This window comes from Lissotriton helveticus, chromosome 3_1 (assembly GCF_964261635.1).
Source record: "Lissotriton helveticus chromosome 3_1, aLisHel1.1, whole genome shotgun sequence".
NCBI classification, from domain to species: Eukaryota; Metazoa; Chordata; class Amphibia; order Caudata; family Salamandridae; genus Lissotriton; species Lissotriton helveticus.
The window spans coordinates 1,821,483,843-1,821,505,476 of NC_136061.1; positions in this window are offsets into that span (position 1 = coordinate 1,821,483,843).

Genomic DNA, 21,634 nt, shown 5'->3' on the forward strand with positions numbered 1-21,634 from the left:
GTGCAGATACAGATAAGAATTTGAAAACAATGAAACCACAATTGTTACCCATTCAGTGTCCTGAAATGGTTTGGGATTTAGTCGCAATGGATTTCGTAGGTCCTGTACAAACTAAGTATGGAGAAAGTAAGTTCATTATTGTGTTGATTGATTATTTCAGTAAGTGGGTTGAGTTAGAAATTGTAGAGAAGGCTGATGCGGATACTGTAGTTACATTTTTAAGTGAGGTATTTTTAAAAGACGGGTTGCCGAAGAGAATCATAAGTGATAATGGCACACATTTTACAGCATTAAAAGTGGAGGATTTTTTAAAGAGATATGGTATTGTACATGCTAAAACATCAGTATATCATCCATCATGAAATGGTGCGGTAGAGCGATTTAATCGTGTCATAAAAGGAACTATTCAAATTGCTTGTCAAAACAGGAAACATTGGGAAGTAGAGATTAAGAGAATGTTATGGGGTTATCGTTTGACACCAACTCTCACAGGTAAAAGTCCTTTTGTGTTAATGAGAGGAAGAGAACCTTTTACAAAGGATAACATTGGATGGATGAACAGTACAAAGCATGTTGAGTGGTCACCTGAGAGGGTGAAGGCGAATATTATCAAAGCAAAAATGGTCTACAAAAAGAATTTTGACACTGGGAATGTAACCAGAATGGAAGAACTTAAGGTGGGTGATTGGGTGAAGACCAAGAAATGGGGCAAGGTAGCTAAGGGAGAAAGTGTGTTTTCTAAACCACTAAACGTAGTGGAATGTTTAAAAAATTCAGCAAGATTGAGTGATGGTTGTGTATGGCACATGAGCCGCATGGCTAAATGTAAAATATTGCAAAAGGCACAGGAGGAGAATGTGAGTAAGACTGATACCATGTTTAGTGATTGGTTGTGGGAAGATGACATTGAAGTTGAGAGTGAAGAGGAGGGAGAAACATTAGATGAGCAAGAGATTATTGAGAGATTTACTGAAGTACAAGAACAAACAGGAGCAAATACTAAGAGATTAGGAAGATTGGGAAGAGTCATTCATACTCCTGGTAAATTCAAGGATTATATGCTATCATAATTTCCATTTATATGGATTGTTGTATATATTTAGACAAAGTTTTGAGAAATAATTATCAGCACTCCTATAAACAAGTAATCATAACATTTAGGGCATAAGTTAAAGGCCCTGCCAATCTCAAGAATTATATCAGACTCTATTAGTTCTAGAGTTGTTTAAAGATATCAACATGTATTTTTATCCAGACAGGGGGTTCAAAAATATATAGTCCACTTATTTGTTTTTTCTTCAATCTTTATTCTTTCAATTCTCATAAAACAGGTATTTCCAGCAACAAGTAGAGATCACCAACACGTGTTTCGTCCTACACAAGGACTTTTTCAAGGCTGGAAAATATATAAATAATGTGCACTGTGAAATCAGCTCATAAAATAGTTTATACAAATATAGACATTTTCTAAACAAGTTACTAAGCATTAAAAAGAGCTACATATGTACATACACTAGTCCATATTAACCATATCTGCAGTGAAGCATTACACCGGATTGTTTGTGATGTACATTTGAATACACAATGTAATAGCTCAAACTGCAGTGAAAACACTATACACAATAATCTAAAAATTATACAAATTAGAATGAACATTCCCACCATAAGTGAGACAACCCACAACGAGTGGGGCATCTATAATTTTGCGAGACCAATCTTGCTAGATACATAGAAGCTTCATATTAGAGGAGACATCATGCAATAAAAGGAGAGTACGAATCATAATTAAAAACCATGCCAACTAATGCCTTTGTCAAAACAAAACAAACGTTTGCCAATATCAGGGCCATGCAGTAAAAATAGACAGCAGAGGACCAAGTAATCAATGCATTGCGTGGACTTCAAATATGTCGAAGCCAAACACAGAAAAGGTGACACGGGCTGAGTAGAAGGTCGAACTGTAAAAGATACGCGAACTCACCCAAAATCAAAAATTATAAGCAGGGCTGGAGATGCGGGACGTGGAGTATGGAGGAAAAGGATCCCCCAGTGTAGTGGCAGACCTTTTGCAGGCAAATTGGCATATCAGCAAAGTAGGCTAAGGTAAGCAAATGAAGGAATAACAAACAGACATGAGCAAGACGTAAAGCTCATACTACGTTTACAGCTCATAAAACAAAGGAAGCTGCCCATAAGCATGTGGATCAACAGGTTCCAGTATGGACCTGACCAGGTTATAAACTATTTACTAAGCAAGTGATCCAATTATCACGACTAATGTAGAGCAATATACAAATAGTAGCTATACACGCATCCATGTATGCAAGAAAATGGGCTACGCGGAAAAAACAGTCTTAAAGACGGGACTCACCTAATAACAAGTCAAGAAGTTAGCAATTACGAATATAAGGTGTGCTACCGGATTCCAAATACGGACACTCGGTACAAGCTAGTAGTTCAAACAAACAACCATGGTAAGTTGTAGAGCTGAAACGACATAAGAGGCACAAATAAGAATATTGTCAAAGTGGACACACATAGCCCACTAGTGTCGAGCAAACGCGAACACTCAAACGTGCTTACCATTATAACTGCCGTCACATCTCTGTACCCCAAGCCGTCTCGGTTACGCGAAGCGAAGCCAAGTTCCCTACCGCATTAAATAACCCAGCCAATTATTCGAAAACGCCAAGACCCGCGTGGAGACGGAATCTCCCAACGAGTAGACGACGGACTAACCCGTTGGAAATCGGATAGTTTCATCAAATAACGGGCTCCATGTTTGAATGTCAAAAAAGAAGTGCAGGCGCCTATACAAAGTAGTTTAAAGCGTACCGATTGAAATAGATAGTATATCATGTAAGATACTAACCCGTTGAGAATTGGATAATTTCACCAAAAAACGGGCTCCATATTTGTATATCAAAAAAGAAGTGCAAGCGCCTATACAAAGTGGTTTAAAGCGTACCGGGTGAATTAAATAGTATTTCATATAAGGAGTGTAATCTCAGCGCCCAAAGTATGAGCCTAAGCAACAACTCACGATCATTTCGTTTTGACACTGGCAGCAGCAAACATCAAGCACTCATAGTCTGCCACAATAATCAGACAGACCAGAGTGCACTGAAACGCAAGAGGAAAGAGCAAAAACACAAGTTTATCTAGTTCTACATCATGAAAATACAGACAAAGCACGGAACAGAAAATCATTGCTGTGTTGATCATTTAAAAGAAAATGATATAAACTGTGTCAAGAGAAAACATGTCAAGAAAAAGTTGTAAAATTACATACTGATTTCAAGGAGGTTGGCAGCGGCATCCCCATATATCTTTATGACAATGAGACATTTCATTATAACAACATTACAATTCAGTGTAACAATATAATAGACACTGCAGTACATGTCAACACTAGGCTAGTCTTTGAGAAAGACATGAAGCTCACGATCAGAATTAAGCCCCATGTCAACCGCTCGTAGTTTGATAAGCCATTGGGATTCACATTTACGTAGTGTAAAGGTTCTGTCACCTCCTCTCGGGTTTGCTTTTACCTCTGTAATGCCATGAAACTTGATCGAAATTAATTCAGAACCAACATGGACTGTATTATAATGAACGGCTAAAGGGTAACTTTGATTGCCGTTGCGGATGGCTCTTATATGTTCTTGAATTCTTTCTTTGAGCGGTCTGGTGGAACTACCAACATAGATAAGTCCACACTGACAAACTATGCAGTATACAGTGAACTTAGTATTGCAGTTAATGAATTGATCAATTTTATGAGTTCTTTGGGAATTATATTTGAAGCTTTTCTTTTTATCATCTGCATTGTTGTATATAGTTGTATAGTTATTGTTATTTTATTGTTTTATATGGGGGGAAGATGTGTGGTGTTGATACATTCCATGTTGGAGTGTTTCTTACATCACCAAGTGGAATATGGAATGATTGTGGGGTGGAAGTTCGTAGTGGGACAGTTGAGAGATCTGTTTTGAAGTGGGCTGGCATAGTGAGAAGCGGAGTTGCCAAATAAAGATTCAACTTCACACCATATCTGACTGACTGGTGTACTTTACAATTGCCCAGAGATTGGAGGACCGCGCCCCGGGGGCCCTGGGAGCGGCAGAGAGCCCACCAACAACATCTGGTGATTCAGGCCACCCTGAAATGAGCAGGTATCAGAGGACAGACGCTGTGGCCCCTATGAAAAAATGTGTCCTGGATTCCCCCCAGCAAGTGGCACTGAGGGTGCACAGACCTTATAAGGCCTCTCTAGAGACACGGAGGGATACTCACACCTGCTGCAAGTCATGTGAGACACCTGTGATAGCTTTACTGGAGCAAGAGGAATGGCCACAGGAGACATCTTCACCCTTACTATAACCCTCTAGGATTTAACCTCCGGCTGTACAAAAGGCAGGGGGGGCCCCCATGGATGATGGGTCACCCCTGTGACCCCACCCCAACACCACAGGAACAGCCATTCTTGAACTGAGATCTGCCTGACACACCCGACTAGAGATTGGGGGACATTGTGCTGTGTAAACGGTCATCCTGTAAGTTTCTCTGCAGCTTGCGGCCCTGTGTCAAGCCTGTGGGTTGTTGGACTGCTTTCTTACTGTCTTGAGATATTGGCGGGACTGGGTGACACAGCGGAGCGCAGGACCTGCCTCTAGTGTCGGAGTGGAGATCTGTCAGCACCACATCGGAGGACCTGCACAGTGCTCACCAGTTATCCCGCCTTGTTTGTGATCCCTTATCCACCACTGCACTGATAGGAAATGCACGAGCCAAACTATCCGGGCCCCCATCTGAGGCTCCTGATCCTTCCCACGGTACCACAATGACCGATGATGATACTGTCCCACCTGTGGACCCTATATGGTACTGGCTGGACAAGATCCTCGGGGCCACAGCTGATACTAAGGCCACCCTCCAGCAAAATATAGGCCTGGTGACAGTGGGCCTTGACCTATTGCAGGCAAAACACCAGAAGTCGGCAGCCTGAGTAAAAGGGGTAGAGACCTTCATCACAGAACTCCGGCATAAATGCACAACGCTTACGAGCCAGGTGTCTGACATGAGGGACAGGGTGCAGCTCCTCAAATGATGGGCAGAAGATGCAGCAGAAGGTTGCAATAGATGTAATAGCATCAGGGTGATAGGCCAGACTCCCAGTGGTACCACCCCAAGCAGCGGATGACCTGGTTTGATATCCTTTGACCCATGTGGCCCTGCTGATGCATAGACAGTGTGGTGTTTGGGGGAGGAGATGGCAAAGGGAGGGGTTTCCAAACTAAGGGGCCCATTACGATGGCATCATAGGCAAAAGGGACCGCCCGCCATAGGTGTGACGATCCTACAATACAAATTGGCGGGCGGCAGCACTCGCCACAATATAAAAATACATATTATGCCTATGTATGTACAACGTGACAGGCACCGTGCGGTGCCCGCCATCTTGTACATGCAAATGTAGGGGGGTACCATAGGTATCCCCCACGTGCAGCACCCCACCCCCCCGGGCCCGCAACGGGCCCCCAAAGGCATTCACAGCCTGTCTTTTTGCGGCAGGATCTCCACCAAAAAAGACAGGCATCCAAATGCACGGCGGTGCCTGCACCGCCAGAATACCCCCATTGTACCATGTCCCACAAGGCGCGCGGAAAAGGACCGCCTTGCGGGACCAAGGTGGACGGACTTTCTGTCTGCTGCGGTACTATTCCCATTCCCACCGACATCCTAATTTGGCGGTGGGAATATTGAGTTTGATGGCGGGCGGGCCTGCGGTGGCGATCCGCCCACCATCGTAATCGGCCTCTAAGTCCCATATCCTCATGTGTTCCATGTCTGCATTTCATAGTATGCAACTCAGATTGATCGCTGTAGAGACTTGTGGACTGATCATCGTGTGCTGGGCCGGTAATGCATGGACTTGGCATACTCGTCTTGGCCCGCACCTCACGGAGAGGCCCTTGTAAGCTGACTGGGAGAGGTATTCATCTAGAGTAGGCTTGAAGCATTTGGTTTGGAGAGCCAGCCATTGCTGTGCTGCCCTGGGGTTGGGGAGTTCATAGTTGGCGGTTGTTTATGCTTTTCCTTTCTTCTTTCCTCCTTTTGTTTGCACAGGGACTGCACAACACGATACGAGATCTCGGATGTGACTTTTGAGATAGGACGTGCATTGAGGCGGAACACGTACTCGTGTTTCCGAGTATCTGACTTTGACTGCAAACACGATAAACAACTGTTATAGCCTATGGTGGGGCTTTTAAGGATTATCATTACGTGAAGATGACTATCTTGTAATAGGAGATTCCGAAAAAGATTTCTTTCGATTTATACCTGTTAACAGGATTATTTTTGAGGATTATCAAATATATTGTATTTTACAAGGACGAAACAATACACTTTAAGGAGACTTTGAGAACATTTGGTTTTCCTTTACTTTGTGACCATATGTATTATTATGGCACATGGATTAACTGTTGAGCCCTGAAGAAGTCAATGATGCATGATAACAATGCTTGACGAAACACGTGTTGGCTGCTGAGAATATTAATTGATATGGAGAATTACCAATAAACCTCACTTGGATATATTACTAGGATTGAACATTGAGCCCCGGTGTCTTTTTACCTCAGGATACTAATCGAGTGGTTATTTTCTCGATAAGGACAATCAGATGACCAGATCCTTACTACTTGGACTTGATGATATAAATATGTTATATACTTTGAATTATCTACTTTACTGTTGAGTGCTCGGCGAGAATCTTTGAATTTCTGTAGTACCCAGAGTGTTCTTTGGGTCCTGTGAGATAGTCTGGTAACCTATCCCTCTCGCTTAGCAGCACCTCTTCCAATTTGTAACATTACTCTGCCTGTACCTATGCTGAGCACCTGAATTCATACCTGGTTACCTCAAAATTGTATTGACAACACAATACGAGGTTGGGGGGACCTTGGGGGGCTGCAGAGGAGATGACACTTTGTATCCCCGCATGGCTAACTGCCAACAAGCTCGAACATTCATGTCATGGAACATTAAGGGGATGGGATCGGTCTCCAAAAGATATAGTGTCCATAGATGCCTCAGATGGAGGGTAGTACAGATGGCTATGCTTCAGGTGACCCCCTTGGTTGGGGCTGAGATTGATCGGTTGAAGCGCAGATGGCAAGGCCAGCTGTATACTACTTCCTATTCGGCTTATGCCAGGGGGACTCTAATATGGATCAGGGCAGGGACCTTCTTTCAGCTCACCCACTCTATTATAGAAAGGTATGGTAGATATGTTTTTGCGGAGGGCAGATTGTTTGGGAGGGAGGTTACACTGGGGAGCATCTGTACCCCGAACCAGGACGAGATTTCCTTCCTCCACTACCTCTCTACTCACATGGCGGCCTGCTGACTGACAGCCAACTGCTCGGTGGCAATTTTAATTGTGTGATGAACATGCTGCTGGACCGCTAGACTCCCCCGCAGGCGGGGACGAGCCAGCTGGCAGAGGGGCTGCAGTACTGGGTGGATCAGGGGGGAATGGTGGATGTTTGGAGAGCCCAGCATGGAAAGGAGTGTGACTTCTCATACTTCTCCCATATTCATAGCCTTCACACCCAAATAGATTGGTTTGTTTGCTCTCAAAGGCTTGCCCAATATTTTGTGTACTTGGAGTGCACCCTATCCGATCACAGCCCTGTCTTGTTGGGGTTTCAGCTGGTTGGGGAGCGCCCGCCGGTCACCACGTGGCACCTCAGTTCCACCTTTCTAGAGGACGCGTGCTCCCGTGATTCCCTGGCGGGGTGATCTTCGAATATTTCACCCAGAACTAGGACTTAACATCCTCAAGCATAGTGGAATGGTAGGCTTTGAAAGTTGTGGTCCGGGGTCACTGTGTTGGTCAAACGGTTAGTGGTCAAACATTCCCCAGAGGGAGTTGCCCATGGAACTCAAGTCACTCAATCAATCAATCAGGGAATTTTAAGCACGCTACTCACCCGTGAGGGTCTCAAGGCGCTGGCGGAGGGGGGCTCCGGTCAGTCGAAGAGCCAGGTCTTGAGGGTCTTCCTGAAGATGTGCAGGGTGGGGGCGCGTCTGATGGCGATTGGGAGCTCGTTCCAGGTCTTGGCTGCGATGTAGGAGAATATTCTTCCACCTGTTCCTGATCTGCGGATGCGTGGGGGTTCGGCAAGGGTGAGGTCGGCGGATTGGAGGTTCCTTTTGGGTACTTGGAAGGAGATTCATAATGGGGTCCAGTTTTGTGGAGGCATTTGAAGGCGTGGGTGAGTATCTGGAAAGTTACTCTCTTCTCAACGCCGGAGCCAGTGGAGGTTACGTAGGTGTTGGGTGATGTGTTTGTGGCGGGGTATGCCGAGGACGAGTCTAGCTGCGGTGTTCTGTATAGTCTGGAGTTTGTTCGTGCCGGCGTAGAGGGCGTTTCCGTAGTCCAATCCGGTGGTTTTGAGTGCGTTGGTGATGGTCTTCCTTGATTCGGGGGGGGTCTTTCAGAGGATGTGGATGGTGTTGAAGCAGAAGGAGGTGATGGCATTGACTTGTCGGGTCAGGGGGAGGAAGGAGTTGAGTACGAAGCAGAGGTTTCGGCATGGTCTGTGGGGGTGGAGGGGTTGCCAAGGGAGGGTGGGCCACCAGGTGTTGTCCCATGCGGAGGGTGAGGGTCTGAGGACGAGGACCTCTGTCTTCTCTGAATTTAGCTACAGGCAGCTGCTACTCATTCAGGATGCAATGCCCTTCATTCCTTCCTAGAAGTTGAGTCTGATGGTGATGGTGTCCTTGGTGAGGGAGAGCATGAGCTGGGTGTCATCGGCGTAGGATACTATGCTGAGTCCATGCTGTCTGACGATGGCAGCGAAGGGGGCCATAAAGATGTTGAAGACCGTGAGGCTTAGCGACGATCCATGGGGTACTCTGCAGTTGGTTTCCGTGGGTTCGGAGAGGAAGGGTGGCAGTCTGATTCTTTGGGTTCCGCTGGTGAGGAAGGAGCGGAGCCAGTTTAGGGCGGTTCCCTGCATGCTGGCGTCGTGGAGTCTGGTGGTGAGTGTGTGGTGGGTGACGGTGTCGAACCCTGCAGAGAGGTTGAGTAGGATAAGGGCCCCGGTGTGTCCTTAGTCGAGGAGGGTGCAGATGTCGTCTGTAGTGGGGAGGAGGGCGGTCTCGGTGCTGTGGTTGCTGCAGAATCTGGATTGGGAGGGGTTGAGGATGGAGTTCTCTTCGATGAATTTTGTTAGATGGACGTTGACGGTCTTCTCTGTGACTTTCGCTGCATAGGGGAGGAGGGAGATGGGTCGGTAGTTCTTGAGGTTCGTGGGATCTGCTGAGGGCTTCTTGAGTAGGGGTCTGACTTCTGCGCGTCTCCAGTCATTGTTAAAGATGCTGGTTTCAAAGGTGGTATTGATGGTATGTCAAAGCGCCGGAGCGGTGGCGGCTCTGTGAAAGATGTGCGGGGGCAGTAGTCCATGGGAGCCCCTGAGTGGATGCCTTTCATGATCGATGAAGTGTCTTTGGTGGTGACTGGTGTGCAGGAGGAGATGGTGGGCTGGCTGGCGTTGCTGGAGGAGGGAATGATTTTGGAGTCAGGTGTCTGGTCGTTGAAGTTGTCATAGAGGCCCTTGATTTTCAGATGGAAGTAGGAGCTGAGCTTGTTGCAGAAGTCCTGGAAGGAGATTATATCCGTGGTTTCACTGGGGTGTTTGGTGAATTCCTGTATGATGATGAAAAGTTCCTTTCAGTTGCTGAAGTTGGCGAGGATCTTTTTCTGGATGAAGGTCCTTTTGGTGGATCTGATGTGTTGGTGGTATTACGTCATGGCGTTCTTTTAGGTGGTGCGATCTTCAGAGGTATTGCTGTTTCTCCAGTTCTTTTCGAGGCGTTTGCAGGTGCGTCTGGATTCTTAGAGGTCGGCAGTGAATCAGGTGGCCTTCCTGGGGCACTGTCTGTCGGGGTTGAATAGAGGTGCGAGCTCATCTGCGCAGTTGTTGATCCATCTGTGGAGTTCTTTGGCTGCACGGTTGGCCTCTGTCGAGGTGGTGCGGGCATCACGGTTGAGGGTGGAGGTGAGCTGCTCCTCGGTGACTTTGCTTGTTTCTTCTTTGGACGACAGGGGGCAAGTTTGGGCGTCGTGGCTTTTTTTTTTTAAACTCTTTTTATTGTGTTAATAAACATAAATAAGTGGCGGTCATCACAGTTAAGACAAATATCATTCACATGTGCTTCTTGGGTAATCACATTACATACATTACATACTTAGTGCAAAAACATTCGGAATAGTGCATCACAGTTTCTTTAAAGTGTGAGCGGTTCGTCAATTGGACCAATTGGGGAGGGGATCGCAAATGTTGCCCCTGTATTCATTCCAGCTGGACCATACTTCTATCCATTTCCGTGGGCATCCATGAGCCACATACACAGTTTTTTCCTGGAGCATGCACCAATCAATATCAGTCTTCCAGGGACCCAACCTAGGATGTCTGGTTGCCCCCCATTGCCTGGCTATGTTACATTTGGCGATGGCGAATCCCAGTGTTGCCCAAAGCTTCCCACGGGGCGGCAGATCTGTAGGTTCCCATATGTTTAGGAGGCACCTCTTTGCTTCCACTCGGAGCTCCACCCCCCACACCTCCTGCATACAACGGGTCACTCTGGCCCAGTAATTCCTAATCAGCGGGCATTCCCACAGTATATGAAAGTATGTCCCTACCTCCCCGCATCCCCTCCTACAAAGCCCATCCTCACTCCGTCCCATGCGTTGCAGTCTAGTTACTGAGAAGTATGCACGATGCAAGATTTTCAGTTGAATCAGCCGGAGCCTTGCCGATATGGCCACCTCCTTAGGGGAGGCCAGTGCATTCCCCCATTCTTCCTCATCTATTTCCAGGCCGTCCGCTTCCCATTTTCCTTTGAGGGGGAGCAGGAGGTCTGGGGAGTTGTTAATGATTTTTTTATATGTAAGTGAGATGGCATGTTCGGGGAGGTGGCCATCCAGGTGTCTGTCCTCCAGGGGGGAGTAGTCAGGGAGCTGTGTATCCGCGGGTATGTTCATCTGGAGGGAGTGCCTGACCTGTAAGTATCTGAAGTATTCTGTGTGTGCCAGCTCATAGGTGCTTTGGAGTGAGGCAAATGACACCACGCCCTCCGGGCCCCACAGTTCCCGAATGTTGGAGATGCCTATGAGGTCCCAGTTTCGGAACCCCTTGGTGCGGTTCAGGGTTCCCAACTTCTCTGAGACCCATAAGGGAGTAGCCATCGTAAGGGTGTCAGCCCATCCCAGCTTTCGCTGCACAATGTGCCACAGCTGTACCGAGTGTTGCGTGGGTATCTACCAGGCGTAGAGTAAAGCGCCACCTCGAAGTTTCCCCCCGGCAGGAGCCAACGATCCATGCCATACCCTGGGTCATCACCAGCACAGTATGTGCCCTGATTAATGGCTGTGAGGTGGGCAGCCCAGTAGTACTTACGGATGTCCGGGAGCGCTATGCCCCCGTCAAACCACCCCAGGGTCAATTTTTGGAGGGATATACGAGGTGTTCCAGACCACAACAGCTCTCTCTGTGTGGCTTCAATAGCCCTAAAATATGAGAGCAGGACCAAGTCCGGGTGGTTCTGTAGGGCATACAAGAATCTTGGCAACGCCATCATTTTGAAAAGTGCCGCCCGTCCGAGGAGGGACAGTGGGAGCTTTCGCCAGGAGGCAGAGTCCCTTTTGAATCGCTGCAGGGGCGGCAGGAGATTCCTCTCATATCTGGTGGTCTTTTCCTTGGAGATAAAGATCCCAAGGTATCGGAACCCCTCAGTGGTCACTGTAATCGGGCAATTTCGTGGAGCGACCGGATTGCTACCCTATAGGGTGTATAGTATGGATTTGTCCCAGTTGATACTGTATCCTGAGTTCCTCCCAAAACTGGCAAAGATGTCCATGGCCACTATAAGCAACTTGCGAGGTCTTGTTAGATAGAGGAGGATGACGTCCGCATACAGCGAGATCCTGTCTTCCTACCCATCAGCCCAGCATATCCCTTTCAGGGAGAGGTCCTGTCTAATCCAGGCAGCTAGTGGTTTTAATGAAAGCGCAAACAATAGAGGTGAAAGGGGGCACCCCTGCTGTGTCCCTCTCTCAAGCGCAAATACTTCAGAGGTTTTGTTATGAAACCAGACTGGTCTGGGTGGACCAGAGCGGGAAGGACGGGTTTGAGCCTATTCGCGAGTACCTTGGCCAGGATTTTAGGTTCTGCGTTTAGCAAAGATATGGGCCTATAGGAGGCACAGGAGTCCCTTAGTTTCCCTTCTTTTGGGATAGTCACCATCGTGGCAATGCGCTGGTCCCGTGGTAAAGTGCCCTTTTCCTTGCTCTCTTCAAACATTCGTTTTAGGTATGGACTCAAGCCGCCAGGCTCTATCGGCAAGCCATTAGGCCCAAGGGCCTTTCCCGGCTTGAGGTCCCTGATTGCCCGGCTCAGTTCTTCTACAGCAAGCGGTGCCTCCAGGCTTTCCTGCTCCGTATCTGAGAGGACGGGCAGATGGATGTCGGTCAACAAGGAGGTCGAGTCTTCTTCCGGCCTGTCAGAACCCCTGCTGTAGACCTTTCGGTAGTGCAGCGCAAATTCCTTGACTATCTCATGCGGCTCCGTGATGACTTCTCCAGACTCAGTCTTGAGCTCTGCCACAACTCTCTGAGACTGTTGCATTTTATCTAGCCAGGCTATTAGTTTGCCCGCTTTGTCTCCCTGGTCATAAATTCTACCCTCCTTATCTCTGGCCATGGTTCTGGCTGCGTCAGTGGCTAAGGCTCTATATACCGCCGCTTTGAGTTCCATCAGGTGTAGCGTTCTCGGTTCGCCCCCCGTTTGAGTCTCCAGTGCAAGGAGGTCTCCCTCCATGGTAGCCATTTGTCCTTCCGGCTCCCTGCGGCGACCGGTAATAGCGGACAGGGCTTCCCCTCTTAGCACTGTTTTAAAGGTCTCCCACAACACCGACGATGAGGCCACAGTACCATCGTTGTCCTCAAAGTAGCGGTCAATCGAGAGGGTACGTTTTTTCTTTATTTCTTCGCTACGCAGGTACCAGGCGTTTATGGGCGCTATGCAGCCCTCCTGCCTGTCCCCGAATGTGAGGTGGGCAACTCACGGTGAGTGGTCCGATATTCCCATTGCGAGATGTGTAATTTCACGAATCGTTGTGTCGCGCTGCAGAGGTGTTAGTATGTAGTGCGGGAGAACGATCTATGTGGGCCGGAGAAGAAAGTGTATTGAGTGTCCCTCGGGTGTCGGAGACGCCACAGGTCAGTGAGACCAAATGCCTCAAGGAAATCCGATAACCCCCTTTGCCCCGTTGGTATGTCCCTGGGAGGATTTCGGTCAAGGGTCCCTGACACTACAGCGTTAAAGTCGCCTCCCACTAGGAGGCTCCCTTCTGGGAGGGAAAGGAGTAACTTGCCCAGGTCCTGATATGAGTGGGTTTGAAGACCAGGTGGAATGTAGGCCGTGATCAGATTAATCCTACGACCCTCCCATCTGCCCAAGATTGCTACAAAACGCCCTAAGGGGTCAGAGTCTGTGTGGTCGATGATTAGGGGGAGGTTGCGACGAAGCAAAATACCCACCCCTCGGGATCCTGAGGTGAATCGGGCATGTGCCGCTAAGGTATAGCCCCATCTATTTGGCGCGTGACAAGTGTTGCCCAATAGATGCGTCTCCTGCAGGAGTAACACATCAGGAAGGTGTCTATTGACAAATTGCAATACAATGGTTCGCTTAAGCTTGTCCCCCAGCCCATTGACGTTCCAGCTCATTATCTTCAAACTCTTATCCCACTTCATAGCAATGCATGTTTCCTATCAATACATCCTCCCCGTGACTCCCAACTTCGTGCACATGTGCATGCATACAGTTCTGACGTGACGCCCTGCGTGGAATGGTACAAATTTCAACAGCAACATTACAGTCCCTGTGTGACCTAACCAATCTTCTTCGTTTGTCCCCAACTGTCCCGCAACTCCCCCAAACCCCCCCCCCCCCAAATCCCCCTGACCCCACCCCCCTCCCTGCTCAGGCTGGGGCTTACCCGAGGGAGATCTCAGATATTACTTATCTTTTCTGGATAATACTATGATCCACTTGGCAAGTTAAAAATATCTTAGGATAGAACACAAAAGTGTCCTTTTATTCAGGTGACATCCTATATATATGAAATGGTTACTAAAGGGGGAAATATAGGAGGCATGTGTGGGTGTAATGCCCATTATGCGTCTCTGTATATAGAAAAGTATCTATACCTCTATATTACAGGTAAATCGTTTTTCCAACATGTGTCGGTCTATGGTTGGCCTAGTCGCCAATGGCATTTATCAGGGCTGTCTCTGTGAGTCCCTATACTGCAAGTAGTCAGTGCAGAGTGATCATAGAGAAAAATATTGTGTGAAATGAGAGGACCTACAACTCACATAAGGTTTTTTTTGTATTTGGAATTAACCTAAAAATCCAAAAGATAAAGAAAAATAGCAAAAGACACACCATAAATATAATAATAAACAATGAAAGAGGAAGAAAAATGTACACAAACCCTCTATGTTTGTGGGATTCAATTAATGTTGTGCCCCAATGTGGATCATCAATTAAAAAACTTAGCACTAAGTGACAGTTTACCAAATGTGATCTGGTGATTTACAAAATAGAAATATTCTTTGACAGGACATGCATAAGTGCCATAGACACATGTGAAGACATAGTGGTTATTTTTACCTAATCTTTTAGCTCTACTTGCTGCATTGTCTGTTCAGGGTGGTTCTCTCCAGTAGTCACACTCTGGTTACAGGGATATATGTGGACGTGTTAATGATAAAACATAAAGGTTTTTTAAACGTTATCTCAACACTGACCTCTGTTCCACAATGAGAGCCCAGGACCTTTGTTGTGCTTTTTAAAGATTTTAGTAAAACCCTTCCTTGTGGACCTGTTGTCTGGAGCGTGCACTAGCCCCGGCCCACGCCGCCACCCGAGCCCGCCCCCCACCTAAAACACAACAGAGAAACAGTTCGCCAGCACTTCCCGCGAACAGCCAAATATGGGATTCGAACGATATTAGTCTGTAGCTCACCCCTGTGGTCAAAATGACATACCCTGCAGGGATCTCCCAGGCCATCAATGAAAGGTAGAGGGGGGGGAAGAGAGAGAGAGGGGGGGAGGAAAAAGGGAAAAAGGTGGTGGGGAGGATCGGGAAAATTTAAACAATTATAGTCAGCAGAGTGGCTCTCCATCAGTGCCCGTCATATATTATGCCCCTCCCTCCTCCCCCCCTTGTCGAAGACCGGTGGGTGGGTCGCAGCCCCCACCAACAGCCGCATTTAGTACAGTACTTTACGGTTCATGTCGGCACAGTTCCGCAGGTTCTTCACTCTCTGTGGAAAGCCGCACCGCGTAGGGTGTCCTATCTGGGGCTTGCAGACTGGGATCTCCAGGAGCGCTGACTCTGGCCATCCAATTCCAATCTCCCCGCCGCTGACTCCGGAGATCCAGCCTGTGTGTCTCTCCAGCTCTTTGCCCCAGCTCCTTCACCCGTGGTTGATAACTCCCTGTCGAGCCAGTCCTGCACCTCCGATGGCGAAGTGAAAAATATGGATTTGCCCCCCGTTATGACCTTGAGTCTGGCGGGAAAAAACATCATGTACTTGAGGCCTTTGTCTCTCAACTCCGCCTTTACACCCGCAAAGGATCGCCTCTCACGCTGAACTTGAAGAGTGAAGTCCGGGGAAAAAGCGGATGGTGGCATTCTGGTACTGCAGGTCCCCGGCCTGTCTGGCCGCCTGTAAAATAGCGTCTCTGTCTCTGTAATGAAGGATTTTTGCGTTGATTGACCATGGCGGTGCCCCTGGTTTTGGCTTTGGGATGGGTGCCCAGTGTGCTCGTTCTACCGTGAAGATGTTGGACAGACGTTTGGGCTTGAGATGGTTAAATCTGCTTGCTGTTCCCAGATTTAAAAAGGCGAAATGGGGAGGAAGAGCCTTCTCTATTTTGGCCCCTAAACTGTGGAACAACCTCCCCCCGAACTCTCCAGCCAACCCGATTTGGTGATTTTTCGGAAGCTCCTGAAGACTTTGCTCTTTTCTCAGGCTTATTAACTCATTTTCTTTTTTTATTTCGTAAACCTTTATGTGTGGACTGCGCCTTGATGCCCCCTGGGTTAAGTTTGCGCAATATAAATAAACTTTCATTCATTCATTCATTCAAAGATCAGATCCTCGACAAAGAGTTCCATGCTGAGCCCCTCCAGGCCTTCCGGCACCCCTGCCAGGCGGATGTTGCTCCTTCGAGCCCTTCCTTCCTGGTCCTCCAGCCGGAAGGCCATCTGACGGTGTTGATGTACCAGGACATTTACTCGCTGTTCCAGCTTCTTGGTAGATGACTGTAGCTCTGCGATGCCTGCCTCATTGGCCTTGGTCTTCTCCGACGTTTTATTTAGGTTGGTATGTTGGAGGTTGACCTTGTCTAATTTTCTTTTCTAGGGTGGCGCCCAGCGTTTGGATGGCCGCCATGATGCTGGTTAATGACGGCTCCTTCTGGTTGGACGGTTCCCCGGTCGGTCCCTCCGTCTGCGGCGTTCCCTTCTGCACTGTATTTGTCGAGATTGTTGGTCTGGGTGGCCGTACCCTGCTTGGGCCTCATTGTTACTGATTCTAGATCTCGTATCCTTGCCAGCAGTGCGTCTAGTCCCGGCCGGGAGTCAAAGCAGTGACCGAGTCGGTGGTGCGGATCCGGTACCTGTCCGCAACCCCGGTCTCTCATAGGGGGCACTCGGTGCTCTCCGTTGGTGTGTCGCGGGTTCTCGGGCCGATCACACCCCTTCGCCACTGGGGCCTCTACGGCCTCTTCGGCCCGTGGCTGCCGCCACCCGGTGTCGCCGTGGCCCGCGTTCGCTCGCTTCCGCGGTCTGGTTCAATGCAGCGTCCCCGTCTGGTCCCCACCGGAAGTTCTCACCTTTGAATCACGGGCCCTCCCCAAGGAGGCTCAGCAGTTCTCCTCGACTGCCCGACTCTTGGGGCGTACGTCTTCACAGCCAGCCAGGCCGCACGTTGTCACACCATTGCATGTGGCGGGCCCTCCGGATAGTGTTGTGAAATGGCCGGCAGGGTGTTGCCGCCCTTCGCTGTGCCTGCCTTGAGGTGTCCCCCTGGTTTATGTAGGCCGAGGGCCGCTATGCTAGGCCGTATCTGTTGCTCCCGTCAGGCCCCTACGCCCGGTACTGGAGGTGTAGGGACAGTCTCATCTTCGTCTCGTGGGCTCACATCGTTGCTCTCGCGGGGGTATGCATGGGAGTCATGCCCATAGGAAGATCTCTGTCAGTGCCTCTGGAGCCGCACAGTTACCGCCGTCCTTCTTCTTATGCCTATTCCAGGCTTCCCCCAAATCTGTGTGATCACCCTCGGGCCCCCACGCCCAATCTCCGGGGTGCGGGGGCAGCAGTACTTTCTCCCGTAGGCACCGCGCCTTGGGGTTCACGCCGCGCTGATCTCGCCGACTTTCTTTCCCTGCCCAGACCAGGCTGCAAAGCCGGGGGCTCACCTGCGACAGAGGCCGACCGCGGTGCACCCTCGCTCCAGGCCAGCTCTCGGGTGCCGGAGTTCAGCGCCGCAGCGCGGCAACGGAGCAATGTAGCGGTGCTGGGATTAGACCGCGGAGTGCAGCTTCGGGAGGGCTGTGCAGCGCTGAAGCTGGGTCGCAGGATCCGTCGGATTTATTCCGGATTTTAGAGGGTGGAGGACTCGGTGAAACGGAGCTCTCGGGTTAGGCGGCCATCTTAGCCGGCGCCTAGCCACGCTCCCCCCCCCCATTATGGGTTTGTTGACGAGGAAGTGTATGTAGTGGTGGTCTGTCCAAGGGGGTTGCGTGGTGTGGCTGAAGTGGATGTTGTTCGCACCTGCGAAAATGGGGTCGAGGGTGTGTCCTGCTTTGTGGGTAGGGGTGGTGACGAGCTGTTTGAGTTCGATGTTGGCGAGGTTGTCCAGGAGGGTGGTGGAGTTGGGGTCGCTGGGGTTGTCATGGTGGAAGTTGAGGTCTCCGATGAGCATGTAGTCCATGGAGGCGATGGCGTGGTGGGCGATGAGGTCAGCGATAGTAGTGGTGAACGAAGTGCGACGTCCGAGGGGATATGTAGGCGAGGGTGCTGCGAAGTTTGGTTCTAGGGCTGGTCTGGATCTGGAAGTGAAGGTGTTCGGTGGTGGAGAAGGAGTCGCTCGTTGTGAAGGTGGACAGTCGGAGGGAGCTCTGGTGTGTGGGTCTGGTGGCTCATGGACTAATGCATCCACTGCAGGGGCCTGTGTTCGACCTCATGGTCAAAGGTTCAAATCCCAGCGGGTCCACTCAGCCTTTCATCCATCTGAGGTCGATAAAATGAGTACCATTGAGATGAGTAACAAAAAACATCTGTTATTCAACGCCAAAATACCCAGGTTGGGGTGAACGTGCGCTTTACAGATACACATGTTATGTTATGTTTGATGGTGAGTCTTGGGCGGTTGGGGCGGTCCTTCCTCTGGACCTTGTATCTGTCAGGAATGGCGGTGGTGATGTCGGGGACGGAGGAGGCGTTGGTCCAGGTTTCTATGAAGAAGGCTACGTCTGGTGAGATGGTTTCGAGGAGGTCCGAGATCTCTATGGCGTATCTGTGCAGGGAGCGCACGTTGATGAGGGTGCACTTCAGAGCTTTGGCCGTGCTGCCGTCTGTTGCGGGCGGCCATGATGGTGCAGAGGGTGCTGAAGATTCGGCGGCAGTGATGGCAGGAGAACTGGTCGTGGGTGGCGTTCGGCATGAACAGCTGGCAGTGGATGTTCTTTCCGGGGTTGAGTGCGAGGAGGGCAGCTGAGTCATAGTGGTGGATAGTCGGTGATCCAGGGTTCCTGGTGCTAGTTGCGGTCGGGTGCAGACGGGCTTGCTTTTGGACACCAGTGACGCGCCTGCTGCGCACTGCCACCACTAAATAGGGAAGGGGAGGGAGGCGCAGCTGGGAGGAACAATTACAGTGGGACAGAAAACCGGGCACAACACAATCCAGACAGTGGCGCGAATACCTACCTGCGCGAGCACTGCACTGGCAGCGGCACAGCAGCAGAGCTGCAGAGGTAGAGAGCAGGTCCCTGGGCAGGAGGTCAGAGTTCTTGCTCGCGCTCTCTTCTGGCGACCGCCATTAAATAGGAAAGGGGGAGGGAGGCGCAGCTGGGAGGTGGAGCGGGAATCGGAAGGGGGGTGCGGGGGCAGCAGCGGCAGGAAAGGGAAACGGGAATGGGCAGAAAATGAACAACAATGAACAGAATGACACAATAAACTAATAATACAGAGAATGGCACAATAACTCAAAATACAGTGACTGGCACAATAAACTAAAAATACAGAGAATGGCACAATAAACTAAAAATACAGATAATGGCACAATAACAAAAAATACAGGGCACAGTTACAGTGGGATAGAAAAACGGGCACAACACATTCCAGACAGTGGCACGCACACCCACCTGTACTGAGCACTGCACAGGGCAGGTGCAGCCGCTCAGCAGCGGCGCTTCAGAGGGAGAGATAAGGTCCCTGGCCAGGAGGTCAGTAGTATTGCTCTCGACGCTTGAGGATAAACTACATGCTTTGGATAATGCCCTCAGTACCAGACCAGAGATAATGGATGAGCTCCAGGAGACAATATAACGGTATAATGTTACCCTGGAGAGGATGTGAACCCACAATTACAAACAGTATATTAAAAGAGCACATGATGAGGAGGGGAAGTCTGGCCGCTACTAGCGTGGCTCATCAAACTGGAAACCCAGGGGGCCCCATCACACACATTCAACAGAGGGACGGTCAAATTAAATCTATTTGTTTTTGTTTAACATTGATCCCACAATAAGTCCAAAATAGCATGCAGCAGAGAGGATATCTGGTGCACTGCTGTGTGTAGTTTCAAATAAATAAAATAAATGTTTACTTGCAATCCTGGTTCTGTATCGTAGGACTCTTTACCGCAGTAATTAACGTTAGAATAATTCCCTGATTTGTGCTTGTATCCAGAAACACTTCATATTCAATATCTGTCCATAGAATTATGTACATAGGGGAACCACTAACCAAATGTTCATATGATGAGCAGTACCCTTCAGAAGTCTATTGAAGGTAAATTGTTTCCTAACTATAGACAGATGTGTACTAAAAATAGAAAGTTGTAGGACAGAGATGAGTATATATATCAATCAATCAATCAATCAATCAAGCATTTATATAGCGCACTACTCACCCGGAGGGTCTCAAGGCGCTAGGGGAGGGGGGTCCACTACTGCTCTAACAGCCAGGTCTTGAGCAGCTTCCTGAAGGCAAGGTGGTCCTGGGTCAGGCGGAGATGGGTCGGGAGGGAGTTCCAAGTCTTGGCGGCCAGGTAGGAGAAGGACCTTCCTCCTGTGGTGGCTCTTCGGATGCGGGGGACGGCGGCGAGGGCGTGGCTGGTCGAGCGAAGCTGGCGTGTGGGAGCGTAGAAGTTGAGGTGGCTGTTGAGGTATCCTGGGCCTTGGTTGTGTAGGGCTTTGTGTGCGTGGGTGAGGAGACGGAAGGTGATTCTCTTGTTGACCGGGAGCCAGTGCAGATCTCTTAGGTGTCCGGAGATGTGGCTGCGACGGGGGATGTCCAGGATGAGTCGTGCTGAGGCGTTTTGAATCCGCTGGAGTCTCTTCTGGAGTTTGGCGGTTGTTCCGGCGTAGAGGGAGTTGCCGTAGTCCAGACGGCTGGTGAAGAGGGCTTGGGTGACCGTCATCCTGGTCTCGGTGGGGATCCACCGGAAGATCTTACGTAGCATGCGCAGGATGTTGAAGCACGACGAGGAGACGGCGTTGACTTGTCTGGTCATGGAGAGGGAGGAGTCCAGGATGAAGCCCAGGTTGCGTGCGTGGTCTGTTGGTTTGGGTGCGCTGCCCAGGGCGGGGGGCCACCAGGAGTCGTCCCAGGCGGAGGGTGAAGGTCCCAGGATGAGGACTTCCGTCTTGTCCGAGTTCAGTTTCAGGTGGCTGTTCATCATCCACTTGGCTACGTCTGTCATCCCTTCGTGTAGGTTGGCTCTGGCGGTGGCGGGGTCGTTGGTGAGGGAGAGGATCAGCTGGGTGTCGTCGGCGTAGGAGATGATGTTGAGGTTGTGTTGGCGTGCGATGGCTGCGAGGGGGCTCATGTAGACATTGAAGAGGGTTGGGCAGAGCGAGGAGCCTTGAGAACCGCCGCAGATGACTTCGGTGGCTTCTGATCTGAACGGGGGGAGGCGGACTCTCTGTGTCCTTCTGGCGAGGAACGAGGTGATCCATTCCAGAGCCTTCTCCTGGATTCCACCGTTGCTGAGGCGCTGCACTAGGGTACGGTGGCAGACAGTGTCGAAGGCCGCGGAGAGGTCTAGGAGGATGAGGGCCGCTGTTTCTCCGTTGTCGAGCAGGGCTCGGATGTCATCGTTGGCAGCGATCAGGGCGGTCTCGGTGCTGTGGTTGGCCCAGAAGCCAGACTGCGAGGGGTCGAGGGATCCGTTCGTCTCGAGGAAGGCGGCCAGCTGCTTCTTGACGGTCTTCTCGATGACCTTTGCAGGAAACGGGAGCAGCGAGATGGGGCGGTAGTT